The following is a 16,865-nucleotide window of genomic DNA, read 5'->3' as shown; positions in this document are numbered from 1 at the left end:
GGGGGAAGGCGGCCTGGACCCGGCTGCAGCCCCCCTCGCCGCCCTCCCGGCGCCCCGAGCAGGCAGGGCTCCACGGCGCTCACCTCCGCCTCCACACCCCCCCTTTTTCTCCTCGTTTCTCTTGGGATTTCCACCCAGCCAGACCCCCCCACCCCGGATTTTTCCACGCCTGACAACAAAGGAGGCGGCCGGGCGGCCTCGGCGGTGACTCAGCGGCGGGCCCGCCCCCGGTCCGCCCCGCCGCTCCCCTCAGGCGAGGCCGGGCCGGCTCCGCGCGTGTGGCGGGGCTGTGCCGGCGGGTAGTGAGTCAGTCAGCCAGCCAGCGAACGAAAGGGCAGCTGTCGGCCTCCCTCCTCCTCTCGTTCCGCCGGGCGCTTCGGGGTCTCTCTGCTCTCGTCCCCGGCGCTGCCGGGCGGGGAGAGCCGCCCCGGCGAGGTAGGTTTTGTGTCTCCTCACACAAAGGCGCGGCGCTGGCGGGGTGGGACGGGACAGCCGGGGGGTGGCTGAGGGAAGGCGGTTCCCTGTGAGGGTCCGCGGCGTGAGGGGAGGGGGGGGGTCCCAGCACCGCAGCCCCTTCCCCGAGCTGTCGGCGTGCCGCTGAGCGAGAGGGCTCTGCGGGGCGGGAGGCGGCGGCACCCCCAGGCTGTGGCGCTCCCGCGGGAGCGCCCCATCTCTTCCCCTTCATTCATGAAGGGAAAATCGGGGAGTTAATCGCGGCTCTGCCAAAAATAAAAAAAAAAAAAAAAGAGGGGAGCGAAGTAGAAGGGTGCCCGGCAGGGCGGTGCGGAGCAGCGAGGGAGCTGCTGGTCCCGCCGGCCGGGTGCCCGCCGACCCCCGCGGCCAAGCCGGGAGCTGCTTCGCGGTTTCCCCCTGGCTCGCCGGGACTGTGGAGCCGGTGGGGCGTTTCGGCTTGCCGGTGGGGCAACTTTTATTTTCTGGTGACTTTTTGTTGAGGTCAGGACACCCCCACGGCCGGGAGTGTGTGGTGTTGGATAGAAAGAAGAGGTGGGAAAGGAAAACCAAATAAAAAAAATACATATTTTATTTGCTGTACGTCCTGCCCTGTTAAAAGGGAATTCAGAGCAGCTGTACTTATGGTGCAGAGGGTGGCTGTTTCCTTACAAATCTTTAAAAAAAGTAAAAGCTGGGAGCGCGGCAAGCCCCGAGGACTGTATCCTGTGCTTCCATCCCTCGCAGTGCGGTTCTGTCAAAGTTTTGCTGAAGGGCCCTGGGAGTCCGAAAGTCCAGATTTTCCTACACATGTGGTTGAAAGGTGGTACAGCTGGCCAGGGTAACTGCATGGATAAATGTGTTTTGGGGGCTCAGAAGGGGAAGGGGTGCAACACAGGAGCTTTATGCAACTTAACTACTTGTTTGCTTCTTCTGTTGGATTTTTTTTTTTATAGTTTAGTCAGTGCTGGCATATGTTGGTACTGTGCGAACGTGGTGTATGGCAGTGGCTGGCGTTGAAGGAAAGTCTGGTCCTGTAAGTTCAAGGCAATGCTTGCAACAAACTTGAGAGGGGCAGCAACGTGAATTTTTGGGGTTTCGTTGAGAATTTGCATAGTCAAACAAAAATGCAACAAAATGAGGAAAAGATGCTTCTGTGTGAGCATAAAGTCGTCTCTGTGTATACTTTGTGGTGGGAGTATTGTTGAATAAGTCTCTGGCAGCGGTGCTGTTCTGTGTTGTGGTACGTAGATGTGTGCACTAAATCCTGTAGCACCAATGAGGATATTTAACTTGCATTGACTTGGAAGAGAAGTAGGACCATGGAAGAACATTGCTAAAAATGGGAATAATTGCTTGTGGATCTTGTAGGCAATTTGAGAGGCATTTCAACTGTCTCTAATCTCCCTGTGATATGAACACGACACTGAGTATCTCTTGTTTTATTGGTGTTTGTTTTCCTAGCAATATGTGGACAGACAGCATGTATTGTGAGTGTGATAGCTGCTTGCTTATTGTCAGCGATATTTGCTTGGGGACAATAAACAATTGTTTGCTGGGCTTTATTAAAAGGAACCACAAATGCCCCATATCTCCTAAAACAAAGCCTTTATTATCTTAAAGCAACTGTGGGCCAATTTCATGCTTGGTGTAGTCCCACTGATGTCAGTGGAGTTTTGCCAGGGATGATGTTGGCAGGTGAAGTGTCACTTGTATTTTTCTGAGTCCAAAATGCTCAAGAGTAATGTTGCTATTCTGCCTCCAACACTTAAGTATTGTTAATTAGTATGGTATGCCGATGCTTCCTGAAAGTAAGGCGTAGAGGTGGGAGAGTCATCTCATCGGGTCCTCTAAATCCTTTCCCATTTGCTTTCTCCTTTCTGCTTCAGATCTTCTATCCCTTAATTTACTCTCTTCCTTCTTTTTCAGTCTTGGTATCTTTTTTTCCACCTTCAAACTTAAGAAGTTTCTCTGAACTCCAGCTCACCTGTGAACATTGAGACTAACTATTGAACCCTACGCCACCCCTGCACCACTAGGTAAGTGAGGAGCTGTGTGGCAGCTGCAGTTGGGAGATCTTTCTTACACATGCACATGCCTCTTCTTTACAAGCTGATTTGTGTGGTGGCTATGGTCAGTGCGTTTGCTGAAGTGGCAGATTGTTTGACAGAGTCACAGAATGGAACAGCCAGGCTTGAGAGAGACTGAGTAGACTGGCATGGGGGAGTCACTGATTTTTTACATAGCGCTATACTTGTGACATTGAGAAACAACTTTGATGGGTTTTGAGTACACCCCTTCATAACATGAATAAGGACAGGAAAATCATCTAAAAATTGGAGCAGAAGGAAAAATAGAGAAAAATAGAAGGAAATATTCTTGTTTACTAGCTGTGGGAAGAAGGGTAGAACTCTTTAACTAGTAATTGGCTTTAACAGAACTTTAGCTTCATCAAAGTTTCAAAAAAGATTTTATTGAATAAAACTGTTAACTATGTATGCAGTTAACAGTATTAAATACACATTGCCACCTCCTAAGGCTGTTCTGGCACTGTGGTAGTTTTAAACTGAGCAAGTTTCAATGCTCACCTTCACAGAGTCTCTGAGCTGGTTTTGTATCCGACATCTGCGCTGTACAACTTTGGATCTATTTGCATCTCGTAAGTACACAAAAAGAGCATGTCAGACACAGCTCACAGCTGATACCATTCTCACACTTGGAAAAAGCAAGCATCAAAGAGCAAGATCCATGTGCTGTCTAATTTTGGAGGGGAAAAAACTGTACTTAATGCTTCTTCGGTTCAGTGACCAGTCTAAAGTTTGTTCTGGTTTGGCCAGACATAGCGTGTTCTTGAGTATCAGTGGAAGTATGGTTTGTAGCTTAACATAGATGTTGCAAAGAGCCTGCAACTCTTCTGTATTTAATTAGAAAGCACGTGAGTTGGAGTTTTGATGTTTAATTTTAACGTAAGCCAACGGAAGGACTCAGCTGTGGAAAAGGAATTGGTCACATGCTAACCTGAACATAGAGGTGCAAATTTGATAGGAAGAATGTTTTTTAGGAGACAGATGAATTATCTGGCTAGAACTACATTTCTCAGTGATATTTCCTCCTTCCACATCTTGCATGTTCTTGTCAGGCCTATTTCTGCATGCTTCATTTGTATTAATCCTCTCAAAACTGTGCTGAAGTGGAAAGGTGCTGTGTCTTCCCACTGTGGGAAAGACGCCTTCCCTTTGCAGATGGGGAATAAAAGCATAAGACAGTGGGTCGTCCGTGACTACACAGGAACTGTCTAGTGGTGCAAGAACTTGAACTCATGTCTCCTGAACCATTAGCTAGTTAGTGTTGAAAGAACTTCCCCCACATGAAGGAGCAGGAGAAGAGAAGAGGCACAGCATGAAGATCAGTTTGGTTACCTGGCTGTGATGCAATTAGTAGTTGACTGCTTTTCCACCACCACCATGTTGGTCTTTGTTAGACTATGAAAAACAGGAGGGTTTTGTAATGGTAAGTGCTTAAACAAAGACATTCAGCATACATAGGAGAGAGAAAAAACAGTAAGGGACATTTTTCTTCTCCTTTCTACACCTGCCTTGAAATAGCGGGTGCTGTTTTTACAGATGGGTCTCTGGCTGGATCTTTGGGGGTTCCTTCATCTGGCCTGTTGTACAGCTGCATGTGAGTAGGTGCCAGCAGAAGGGAAGAGAAGGCTTTACTGAGCCAGGAAGGTCATGGCAAGAGCAGGACTGTATCTCTCTGACCCCAGCACCTGGGTGAGGTGCCGCGAGTGCGGATCCCTACCCTGAGAGGCCAGGCATGTGCTTGTTTTTAAAGATGGCTTCTAAAAGGGCAGCTGCTCTTACTTCTGCTATGCTCATGTAGTTGCTATTCTTACCCGGCTGCTCTTCCGCTTCAGGACGTTGGTGCGAAGGGCTGTGTGTGTTGCACGACAGTGTGGCAATTCTCTTGTGGCAGAAATCTTATACGGATTGTATGAGCAGGGGTCACTTGAATCTGCAAGAGGAAGGATGTGGTCAAACATAACCTTTTCTTCTCCTTTCTATATAATTTGAAAACACCAGAGAGGGTACCTGCTACCTCTGTATTTTGTCACACTGGGAAAATTGAAGTAATGCTTCTCTTTACAGCACTGTGTTTGGTGGTTGACTGTTGTAATTGCAAAGTCTGTCATAGTTTTAATTTGAGTTTCAAAACATGTTTTGAGCTGGCAGCCTACTTCTTGCGTTTAGGCCAACGCTGTAAGTTTTGTGCGGTGAAGGGTAGGAAACTCACAGGTGGGAGAGAAGCATTTCCAAGTTGTGTCTGTAAAAGAATAAGCCACAAAGATTTTGGAGCAGTTGCGTGTAGTGCTCTATCCACTGGTCTGTATCACATTTTAAAATAACATCTGAAATAAGCAGTTAATCTGATTTTTTTTTTTTTTTTTTTAGCTTGAGTCTATAGCTGAAAAGGCAGGGTTCGTGGTGGCTTGGTGCAGTTTGCTTTCTAGTATAGGTCTAGTCTGGTTTGGAGTTAATTGAGTCTTCAGCAGGTCATCAGCTTGCTGAGATGGGACAAGGGTCCTACTTTAATGATGAGAGCAGGGAGCACAAATGCAATAACCTTTGCCTTATTTAGCTTTATTCTAGAAACAAAACTCCTGGATTTGCTTACATTTTTAAAATTTCTTTGGCAGTATGAAACCAGAAGATTGCCTTTTGTGCAAATGCACGCTCTTCAGAGAGCAGTAGTATAGTCGTTTAGGAACAGGGGGGCAAATTCCTTTCTTTTAGATTGATTTATTTTTACATTTATACTGCAATTTCAGACAGTGTACCTGCCGGCAGGATTACCTGTAAAACCTCTGTTCTGTCCTTTAGCAAATGTCAGCCTCTTACATTCACTGCCCCTCTGTATGAGCAGCGATGAGAGCCCTGTAGAGAACTCTCTTTACGACGCTGAAGCATTAAATGTGCTCTTGCTATAAGGACTACCTTAGTGTCCTGGACAGCAACCTTGCTGCTTGGTTTGGTGGGATGGGCCTTATTGTTTACCTCGTACCCAGGAATTATTCACCTTTCCTGTAAGCTGGAGAGCTAATCCTACGAATGCTTCTGAAGGAGAAACTGTCTTTGTGTTTGACTTTGGTTGAAGTAGTCCTTCTGCTTTGCAGTATAGTATATTTTAGGGAGGGGAAACTGAGTCTTGAAACTGTTTGTTATTGTGTAAAGGGAAACCCACATTAAGCTGCTTTTGCTTACTTGAATATTAAGAGTTCTCCTATGTGTCTCGGAATGACGTTCAGTTCACCATGCTTGTGCCCACTGGTGATAGTTAACTCACCAGGTCCAGTGGCGTCTGCTCTGAATGGGAGCCAAACACTGCCAGTCAAACGTGTTTCAATAGTGATGGCATTCAGTGGGTCTTTTGGTGGGTTGACGAGAGGAGGATGATGATGGGAAATAATAGAATGATTCTTTTAATTCCTTGCCTGTACAGTGAATGGGCATTCATAAGATCTCATGTATATACACAGGCTTTTGTTCTGGTGCTAATAATAAAACAGAGTTCATAGCTCTGAATAGTCAAGACGATGTGATGAGAAGTGGGTCAAGACCGCTCATGTGTGCATAACTGCACTCCTAATCTAGGCCAGTGCCTGTGCTGGATGCCTCTAAACAAGCTGGAAAGATTTCAGGGGAGCTGGAGTTTATGCTGTCAAATGGGTGAAATGCACCTCTAGCTGAGCAGAGCACTTATGGATGGTCTTGAGTCACTTTGCATATTAATATGACCGTAGAGGAAAAGGTTTACTGTTTAGTATCTCAGAAGAGCAAGGAGTTTAGTTTGAGCCAAAGGAAATTTTCTTCTTCCTGGCAGGATGAGTTGCTGAGCAGCCCTTCAAATGTGTGCACCTCTCTGCTGTTTCAACTGAAATAAGTCTCTGCTACCTCAGTTTCCTGTTAAGTCTCATTGGGGAAAAAGATGACTTGCTGAGTATCCCTCTGCATTGCTGCTGTGTCCTTCAGCCTTGCTGCAGTAGCTGAGCTCCTCGGTGCCCTTCACGGAAGAGTGGGTGCCTGGGCTTGCCCTGAGATGCAGTTTGGGGCTTGGCTGTTGGTAGAGGAAGAAAACTGATTTTCATCTGAAGCAGCTGGGATTTGGGGGGCTTATTTTTGGAGAGAATAGGAAAGAGTTTGATTGGGTTATGATAGTCTTTGCATTATATTATGATTTTTTTTTCCATCCTAGAGCTTTCCCATGTAACTTGTCCTTGAAGATGAGCTATGGCATGGAATGAAAGTTGTAATACCTGGGTTTAACTCACATAATACCTGACATCACCACTGCCCCCTGAAAACAGCCTGGCAAAAATTTATAGCCAGGTTTGGGTTTCTTAAAAGAATGGAAGAAAAGGTAGGGAAAGAGTTGTGGTGGTTTGGGGTCTCCTTTGGGAGGGATATGTTTGGGGTTTTTTGTATTTCTAAAAGTAAACTAACTTTTTGTTCCAAGCTCTTTGAGGCCATCCTTCTATGTAACATGCAGAGGCAAACTGGAGTGCTGTGTACTGTAACCGACTAGCCAGTTGTGCTGGCAGTAGGCTTTGCAAGGTGAACAGACGACTTTTCATAGGTGGCTGCTAGGGTAAGCGTGAGCAGTAAGCCCAGCCTGGCTTGCTGGCTTGCCTTGCCACTCTCCCACCTTTCTCCTGTGTCTTTTGTCATACTGAGCTGTGCAACAACACACTAACTGATCAGGAATGCGCAGGCGCAGGGAGTCTTGTATTTTCTGGATGGAAGCCCTGGCAGTGCACAGGCTTAGTGCACAGGGTTGTCCTGTGTGTGCTATTTGTTACCACAGATAGCAACTGTGGGGAGAAGGGTGGTTCTATAAAGACAGTCTAAGCATACCTGTTACTCTTCACTTACCTGTTTCTTCTTTCAAGTACAAGAAGGCTGAACAAGTCATAAATATCTTACACAAAATATGCGCAAACATAACTTCCTTTTTTCAGACAGTAACTTTAAAAGACAGCTTTAGAATTCAAGAAATTCAATGTCTCTGAAAAGCAGAAAGCATGTATCTTTTGGGGTGAAGCCATATCCTGCTGAAAAGATTTACAAAACTATTTTTCTGAAGTTCCAGCAAATAGAAAGCTTGAAGACTGTAGTCTGTGAATGTCTGTGCCAGTCAGTCTCAGATGGAGGATATGGTTTAAAAGGCTGAAGCACATGTTTTCAGATACCATTGGATCAAAACACTTGACTCTCTTGGGGAAGCTCAAATCTGAGTTCTTGGGCCTGTCTTGCTTTGTCTTCAGTTAGTGACTGATGAAACTGAGCCAAAAGAGGGAGAGGTTGGAGGCATCAACTGGCTGTGTTATATGCTACATCCTTTTCTTAATCGTGCAAAAGTGCCATACCTTCAAAGTTTCCTTTATAAACCTAAGAATTTATTGAATGTGCAATGACTTTGAATTTTTTTGCAATTTAATATATAAGCAAAATAAAAAAAGTTTCCTTGCTGGAGGATGTGAGGACAAGTTAGCACATCAAGTTAGAAAATGTGTGCCAGCTATCGTTTTGTTTTCCAGTGGCCTGAGGGCCCTTCCTTCATAGCACTATCCTAGAGAGACAGTCTCTGCCCTGAGGAATTTACAGTTTAAATAGGGAAGAGAGAGTGAGTGAAGGGCCATGAGAGATACAAAAAAGTGACATGCTTTTTTTTTGTGACACCAGCTCAGTGTTTTTGCAAACCTGAAGTAAAACTTTTTCTTGCATCAGAGATTGGTTTTGCACTGAATGCAGCTGCTTTGCTGGAGAGCCAGATTTTTACTGAAACTTCCAGTGTAGATGTAACTTTATGTATCTATATAAAGATGCTTCATCATTCATTTTTATTGCATTACAGGAAGAAATTTTAGAACTGTAAGCTGCTCCATAGAGTTCTATATACTTTCCAGCTAGTTAAGGTCTACTTTTTCTCTGTAGAAGCACTAAAAAGGCATCTCCTCAACCATGTTACCAGTTTCCAGGTAACTATAGGATTAAGTGATCCAAGACAACATATTCCTTTAGCTAACTGTAATCCATTTGCCAGCTTCAGCCAAAAGTTATTGCAAGGAGGAACAGCACAGGTCTATATAGTAAATCTCACTTTCAAAGAAAACAGGACTTAAAATAAGTTAGACCAGTACTTTTTGCTAGAAATTTTCTGCAACTGATGTTACTTTTATTGTGAAATTCTATGGCAGACAACTCTAAAAATGGGGGTCGGTTCAAAAATCAGAGTCAGACATCAGTCTGGTCAGTGATCCTGGTACAGCTTTTTAAAGGAACTGGGTGAAGAACTTCAAAAGAGGCAAAGTATTTAAATCCTGGGGGACTTCTTGGATGCTGTAGCAGTGGGCCATACAGGTACCTAAGTAGTTAAATTTTCTGCTCAATTTGTAATTCAGGTATCCATTATGTCTCTTCCTAATCCACTGCCATGATTTCCTATAGCTAAGTAGTTCTTCCTTTCCCCAAAGCTGTCACGGTGTTGCTGGGGTGGGATGACTACAGACAGCATCTGACACAAAAAGGCTGTCGTTTCTGTGGTGCTGAGGTTGTGGTGGGCTCAATCTGTGATGTGTACACCCCAGAAGGGTGCCCAGGTTCTATAATGCTATGCTAATTAAGGTCTTGGTGTCTGCCATTCAAAATTCTTAATTGCTGAAGTATCCCCATATCAGTTTTCAGTAAAACTGTTTTTCACAGCCTTTTTTTTTTTTTTTTTCCCCCTCCCTCAGAATTATGCAAGAAAAAAAACCTCTTTAGCTGCTGAAGCACAGTGCTGTCACCGGTCTTTTCTGTGTTTCTCTGTATGGAAAGCTTTGTGTTAATGCTTAATTCTTTTGACTGCCATCATCTGGTAGCATACGGGGGAGAGGGCTGCATTGGTAATGCCTGTTCTGTGCACTGAAAGGCAAGAGTTTAGTAGTGAACTTTAAGGTAGAGCAGTGTGTGCTTTCAAAGAGCTTATTCCTTCCAACATTGTCTGAAATTGAATTAATGAAGAGTCCCATCAAAGTGAGCATAGCATGCATTGATAAAATGGTGCTTCATTAAATATCTGTTCTAAGGGATCATTTTGACTCTTTCCTCCCATTTTAGTATTGGATCTTAATCTCTTTATTACAAGTAACATCAGGACTAGTAGAATTACGTATTAAAATTTGAGCCAGTGATGAGTTCATCTGTTCCTTTTTCTATCTTTAATGCTGAAGAAGCCTCAGCTGATTTCCTGTTTAGGTTTGATGCTTCACAAGACTCGAGATTTATCTTCATGTTATCTCCAGAATCACACTTTGGTTTAGGGTATTTTTTTCTTTCTAATAGGAAGCTGATTAATTGACTGCTAAAACAGCCGCAGATGTAGTTAATTTACTTTCTAAGTGCAGATGTTTAGAGTGCTATGAAGTCAGGCAAAGATTGGATTTATAAAGCACCAGATTACACATACTAGTCAACAAAACATTGAATATCAAAGATATTTCATTACTGTAAAAGCAATGAAATAAGGAGCTCCCATTCCTACTGTGGATTTTACCCCAGGAAGGGGAATGGAAAAAAAAAATCTGCACTCAAATAAACCATTCAGATTTTTAAGATTAAATGTCTTTGTAATCAGTGTACTGTTTCTTTTTTTTCTCCTTTTTTTTTCTTTTTAAAATGCCATAGTCAAGGTGCCGTGAACTCAGGTTAGAGTACCATGGTTTGCTAAATGGGAGGCTTAGAAATGTTCTGTAGGAAACAGTAACCCTCAGGAAGGAAAGGATATGCAAGCTCAACAAGCCATTTACAAAAATTACAATCATTCCAGTTAATGTGGTTAAACTAGGTAATTTCTGCTTAGAATTTTATAGAGTCATTGTGTATTTGAAAAATAAACTATGTCAGGTTAAACAAATTCTTCCAATATCTATTTAAAACAGATAAGTATTTATTATTGTCCTCCTTTTACAGATTGAGAAACAAAGGCCGAATTGACTTGCCTACAGCTATAACTAATTAGTGAAAGGATAGAATTTGAACTTGGGACTTTGAACCAAGAGAAAAACAAACAGGATGAAATATTGCAAACAGAAACATAATGAAAAGATAATATAAACTTTATATTTCAAGCATAAAGTCACTACCCCAATATAGAAATCGTCTTCCCATAAAGGCCTTTAGGCAAGTGGGCAGCCTAAAAAGCTGCTTCTTACTGAAAACAGGATCTGGTTAGACCATGATCATTACCTTACTTGCCAGTTTTGTGCATCTTGCATTGGCCTCATTAAGCTTGTTGCTTCTGAGAAAATTCCTAAAGACAAATTGGAATTCAAATTAAATTTTCAAATCATTGAGGTTCAAATGAGGAGCACCAGGCAAATTACACTTCATCTTGAAAAACGGCAACAAAATCATGCTAGAAACTTGCTTTAGTTATCTCCCAGATAGATTATTGGTGTGAGTCACTGAAGCAGTTGCACTAAATGTGGAAACATAGCTGACTCGAAGACAAGTGATTGGCATCGTTTTATGGGATATCACTAACTGTGGTTTCACTAAATTGCAGTTTTCCCTCTGTCCTGGTCAAACGATGATTTTCATTACAATTTGGGCTGAGCATAGAATAAACATTTCTATTTTGCTTTTGGTAAGCCCTGTGGATCACAAAGGCTGTGACCTTTATTTTTTTTAATGTAAAGGACAATGCATCTTAAAGCACAATACTCGCTTGCTTCTCTAAATTGCACGCTGGAGGGGTGGTAGCACTCACATGGTTAGTAATTGTGCGTTTTGGGAGAACAGTGTGGTCCTGTAATGGGGTTTGGGATTCCCCCCCTTTTCTAGAGATGCATTTGGAAAGAATTTAATTAATTGCAGTACCTAGTGTTTTCAGTCAATGCCTTTGTGTCACTGATGAAAATTAAGAGATAGGGAGTTTAGTAGCGTTTCTGTGTAAGTTTAAGCAATTTCAGACTTTCTTAATGATAATATTTTGTTTCTAAACATGCTAAGTTAAAAAGCAAACTTCTTTTAGTTTTCTGGACTTCTAAATGTCTTCTGTACTGAATGTTGTTTGAATTGGATTCCTTTGCCTTAATAGTATTGTTTGCTCTGGTGCTTGTGATTCATTTGAATGTGAACTAGCCAGCACTTGACTAATGGAAAACCTAATGTAAATAAGTGATAGTGCATGCTAGAGAATCAAAAGGTCCTACTGTGAGCCATGGTGCTCTTTAAAACAATTTAAAAATCTTTCTGTAAACCATTTGTTGAATGAAGAGTGGATGAATGGAAGTTTAAAAGCTTGAATCACTGAAGTTTGGGAAACTTAAAGCCTAGACAAGATTTAAGTGGTGTTACTTTGAAGTCCTTAATGGAAGGGGAGTAGAACAGCATTTTTAAAAGGGCTTTCTTTATCTTTGCCTAGGGTTTATAATTGAATCTAGGGCTTGAAGTTTACAGGGTCAGTTTGGCATTGGAGCAGGGATATGGACATACTATTCAAATGTCGGGTGGTCAGCTTAAATGATCATATTTTTCTGTTGTCTTCCTTTCAACTCTGACAATGTAGTCTCTACTGTGAATTGTTTGGGTTTGTTTTTTTTTTTTTTTCTGATATGCATATCTGCTATGTCTCTTTTGTGGGAGGCTTGAATTTACAGTGCAATTCTTCTCTCCTTTGCCTGAGTAGTGTTTGTTAAAAATATATAACTTTTCATCCAGAGCCAGCTGTTTTTAAGCTGAAAACCTAACCTCAGAAGTTAAAGGCCCTCAGTTGCAGTTCGGCTAAGGTGTACACATATGTGTGTGCTAAACACAAGCAAGCTGCCTTGCTGCTGTGACTTGTGGTGGCACCATGATTTTTCACCCCCCAGCCCTATTCTGGACTCCATGTGTTGCTTTTCATAGGCAAGTTGTAAAGCACAGAGTGAAGCTGTGTGGCTCAGTACAAGTTTTATGTATCTTCCAGACCCAAATGATGATATTGAACTGCAGTAGACCATTGGGTCTGTTCCTGATTCTGCTCTAAGCATGAACAAAATAAGCAAGAGAAGTAAAGGTGAAGTAGAGAGGAACTGGAAAGACTTTTGATGATATGACTTGTCCTCAGCTGAATAACTGGCCCAGAATTAAACTGGATTTATTCTCATTGCAGCAGGGTTAGACCTTCTTGCCTTTTCCCATATAAGACAATTTGTTAAAGGTTAATCTTTTTTTTTTTTTTTCCCCTCTAAAGTGAAAGATGCTTTAGATTATAGATGTCAGTTATGTAATTGGCAAACGACAGAAGTTTGTAAATGACTGAAAGTAGTTCTTGCAAGAATCTGAAATTTTAATTATGTTCATCTCGATGATGTGTTTTTCCTAATGGAAGAGGTCTTTGTACTTAAAGCAGGAATAGTTTGAGCTTTTGGGGTTTGGTGTGGGGTTTTTTCTTTTTTTTTTTTTTTCCTTAAATGTGCCACAGAAGCCAAAAGTATCCTACAAGACACCTGTTTTCAGAAGAAATGCAGGCAGGTAGGTACATTAGAGTTGACCTTTTCATCATCATCATTCAGGACAAGGGGCAATGGGCACAAACTGGAAGACAGGAAGTTCCATCTGCATGTGAGGAAAAACTTCCTCAATCTGTGGGTGTCCAAGCACTGGAACAGGTTGCCCAGAGAGGTTGTAAAGTCTCCTTCTCTGCAGATATTCAAAACCCGCCTGGATGCAATCCTGTGCAACATGCTCGAAGTGATCCTGTGCTAGCGGGGGGGTTGGACTAGATGATCTCTAGAGGTCCCTTCCAACCTCTACCACCAATTTGTGAATCATATTTGATAAATTTTGACCTGATCTCTGGATTTGGGAAGAAAATGGATCAGACTGCAGTACTAGACTGGAAAGAAAATAAAAGGTGAGATTACCACGATTTTATTTATTTATTGAAGTTTATCTGTTTGTACCATATGTATTTCTGCTACAAACCAAAGCTGTAAAATTTTTAGCTGATCTGCACGAGATAAGCTTGCAAGAATCTCTCACACCAGCATCACAAGCTTGTACTGTTCGGTGTTGCATAACTAAATCCCCATGGTCATCCAGTTCACATGTAGTCAATGTGGGGATCCTCCAGTTTTGCCTTTCATAAACCTTGGTTTTGTTTTCCTGACACTTTATTTCCTCTTCATCCAAATTCTTTGAGTTGTGGGGTGTTGGTGGTGGTGTTGGTGGTGTTTTTAGTGTGCTTCCAAAGGCTGTTACTTGCAACTCTTGTCTAGCAGCACTGGAATGAGCCCTGTCAGAGCCCAGGCTCCTGGCTGGAGTCTTTTGTTACTCAGCCACCAGTTTACATGAAATTTAGGGGACCTTCATATCTTGGAGGCTTCAAACCCTTTAAAAATTTGGCTGAAACCAGCCAAAACTTAGGAGGAGAGGTTTGAGTGCATGCTTAAATTAACATATAAGAAATCTAAGTAGGTCATTTAACTTAAATACCTGACCTGGTCCTATATTTGCTTCTTGGTGATGAAACAGTCTCTCTGGATATGTTTTTGCAGCTTAGCTTTGCACGAAGGGAATTCCCTGTGGTGGCTCTTGTAGCCCAGCTCCTGCAGTCTGGTTTGTGCTAGAGCCATGCTGATTTGACTAAGATGTGGGTATCTGAATAGCATCCTAGATTCTTCCTACTTTGTGTCTAAATGCTTTACAACATGGTTGCTACCTTTGTAGAAAGCCTTTTGTGCAAGCAAACCACACCAATTTCCTTCAGCTGTATTCAACTGTCATTTGGTGGGTAGCTGAGATGGGGAATAGTAGATACGCTTTCATTCTTGCTAACTTTCTGACCAGTGAACCACAGGAAAATTCTGCAAAGCTGAAGACGGGGCGGGGGGAAAACCCCTATGTATTTTGGTCCCCTCATTTGGTTACAGCTATGATGGTGCAATGTTCATTTATCACTTTCTTCTGGATGCTTTTTGTAAATGAATGAACTATGCTTATAATTCAGTGACGTGTACATTGCAAAATTAGAACAGATAGGAAACTCTTATTATTTCAAATTGTTATGTGTTTGTAAACTGGCTTCAGTCCTTTGAGTTGAAACACTAACCATTGAATTCAACATGCTGCTGGGTTGTTTCACAGAAAGAGAAAAGTTGGTCTTACATGAAGTAGAAACTTAGATGCAGTAGTCTGAAACTCAGTAAGCCCACAGTGAATATGTTGGCTGGTGGGTTTTTTTTGTTTTTCACAGTCCAGGATCATATCATAAAGCAATTTCTTTGTATCAGCGGCCTGTCACATCATGTAGGATCAGTTGTTGCGTAAACAGGAAATAGTTATCAAGGAAAGCTGCTGCAGACCTTGCAGAGCTTGCATTCTAGCTGTATTATCTCTGCTGGCCAATAACCACATATATTATCTGGTATTCTTCCCAGTGCATGAACATGCCTAGTGAGTAACACATGGCAAATAAATATAGCAAGGGCTGATACATTTGGGCAACTTGCAGAGTATAAGGATCTCATTATTTTTTCCTTTATTTTATTCAAAACTTACCTTTTTAATACAGTATTTCCCCTTAACAGCCTAGGCAAGGTTCTTTCCCATTTCTTCTGCATTTCTTCTTCTTTCTATGGGGATGGCTATGTTGAATGATGACTTCATTTTTTATTTTATGTAGTTATTTTAGCAGTAGCTTTTTATTTGGATATTGCAGGAAGTTACATAGTTATTTTTTCTTAATTTTTTTTGTACATAAAAGGAAGGCTAAGGACCACATTCTACAGGGGGGAGGAAAAAAAAGGATGTCAGAATGTTACTAGTATCAATAAAACTTTAATTAACTAAATGCTCTGTCTGGCCTCTTGCCCATGTAATAAATAAAAATCAGAGACACTCTACTAAGTCGTTATTACCTGTTATCAGAAATACTTATGTTACCATTTACATTTCCATCACACAGTGAAGCTAAAGAAAAATTGGCTAGCAAGTCTCTATATGCAAAGAAATCTTGGTTATTCAGGTTACACGGTTCTCTGCATTTGCGTGGTTGCACTGGTGTCCTAAAGTATCACCTTTGTCAAGTCAATGTGTGTTTAAAATCACCTTTGTATATACGAGTAGGGATCCTGCAGCAGGACTCCTGTTGACTTTGCTTGTAATGTCTGCGCAGGGTTGTCTTGATTTACTGCAGTAAGTGGGATGCCACCTGCAGAATTCCTTGGAGAGGAAAATTCCTGTTCAGCAAATCTTGTGCCTTGCCTCCTTCTATACCATTACCCTGGTTCCTATTGATGCAAGGTCTTTCTGCAAGTGCCGCTCAACCCAGTAAGTCAGGATTTAAACTGTCTGAGCAGGTATTGGGCAGCTGGTGGCTCAGCTTGCGTTCCCCAAGAGGAATGAACCTCTCTGCTCCAAACTTGTGCGACGTTTTTGCTAGTTCCCAACTTTATTTTGCTGGAGACCAGTAATATCCTGCCCAGCTCTCCCGAAGGGAAGGAACGGGTATCAGTGCTGCACGAGAGGAAGGTGCAGGGGCAGCATCCACACCATGCTTTAAGTGCGGCCCTGACACCACGCTCCTGTCAGCTGCAGGGCTGTTGTGACTCTCCCCAGGCCATCCTCCTGTGGGCCAGTGCTGGGGGATTGTGGGGGCCTCTCCCCAAAGGGTCACCCGCATCACCTGCTGCAGGAACCGGTGGGACTGCGCTCAGGTTGCCCTTGTGCAATGTGGGTGCTGGCAGCCAGGGGTGAACTCCAGGCAGCACTACCCACCACTCAGCCTGGCCTGAGCTTGCTCCTTGGTTGGCCATTTCCCATAAATTGCAGATTCTGTCAGAAGAGTGTCCTGGCTCGGCTTTTCATTGGCACCATTGTTGCAAGATTGCATTTTTAGTTGCTGCTTTTCACAGTCCAAAAAATTACTTTGCTGTGAATAAGAACTGACTTAAAAGGAGTGCAGGTGGGGGATGACTCCCTGTCATGGTTTAACCCCAGTCGGCAACTAAGCACCATGCATTCCCTCTCCCCGCTGGGATGGGGGAGAGAATTGGAAGGGTAAAAGTGAGAAAACTCATGGGTTGAGATAAGAAGAGTTTAATAATTGAAATAATAATAATGATAAAATTGTATTGAAAAGGAAAATAACAGAGAGACACATAAAACCCAAGAAAAACAAGTGATGCAAATGAAAAACAATTAGTCACCACCTGCTGACCGATGCCCAGCCAGTCCCCGAACAGCATCTGCACCTCTGCACTTCCTTCCCCACCCCGGCCAACTGCCCCCAGTTTATATGCTGAGCATGACATCATAGGGTATGGAATGTCCCTTTGGTCAGTTGGGGTCAGCTGTCCTGGCTGTTCTCCCTCCCAGCTTGTGCACCCC

The 16,865-nt window shown here is 42.8% G+C and overlaps 1 protein-coding gene across 5 annotated transcripts in view; it reads left to right on the top strand.

The window, feature by feature from the left end:
* Nucleotides 1-245: 245 nt before the first annotated feature.
* The window catches only part of FAM107B (family with sequence similarity 107 member B), a 63,483-nt gene continuing 46,863 nt past the window's right edge, over nt 246-16,865 (top strand). For 2 of the 5 annotated variants that reach the window (XM_054813574.1, XM_054813575.1), the window contains exons 1-2: nt 296-435; nt 2,380-2,489. The gene's annotated coding sequence lies outside the window, so the exon portion shown is untranslated. Of the gene's footprint in view, nt 436-2,379; nt 2,490-16,865 lie in introns of all 5 variants that reach the window. The other 3 variants (XM_054813578.1, XM_054813573.1, XM_054813576.1) reach the window with 3 other exon arrangements.

This window comes from Grus americana, chromosome 1, assembly GCF_028858705.1.
Source record: "Grus americana isolate bGruAme1 chromosome 1, bGruAme1.mat, whole genome shotgun sequence".
Lineage (NCBI taxonomy): Eukaryota > Metazoa > Chordata > Aves > Gruiformes > Gruidae > Grus > Grus americana.
The sequence above is the reverse complement of the archived record's forward strand: the minus strand, read 5'-3'. Positions and strand labels throughout refer to the sequence as shown.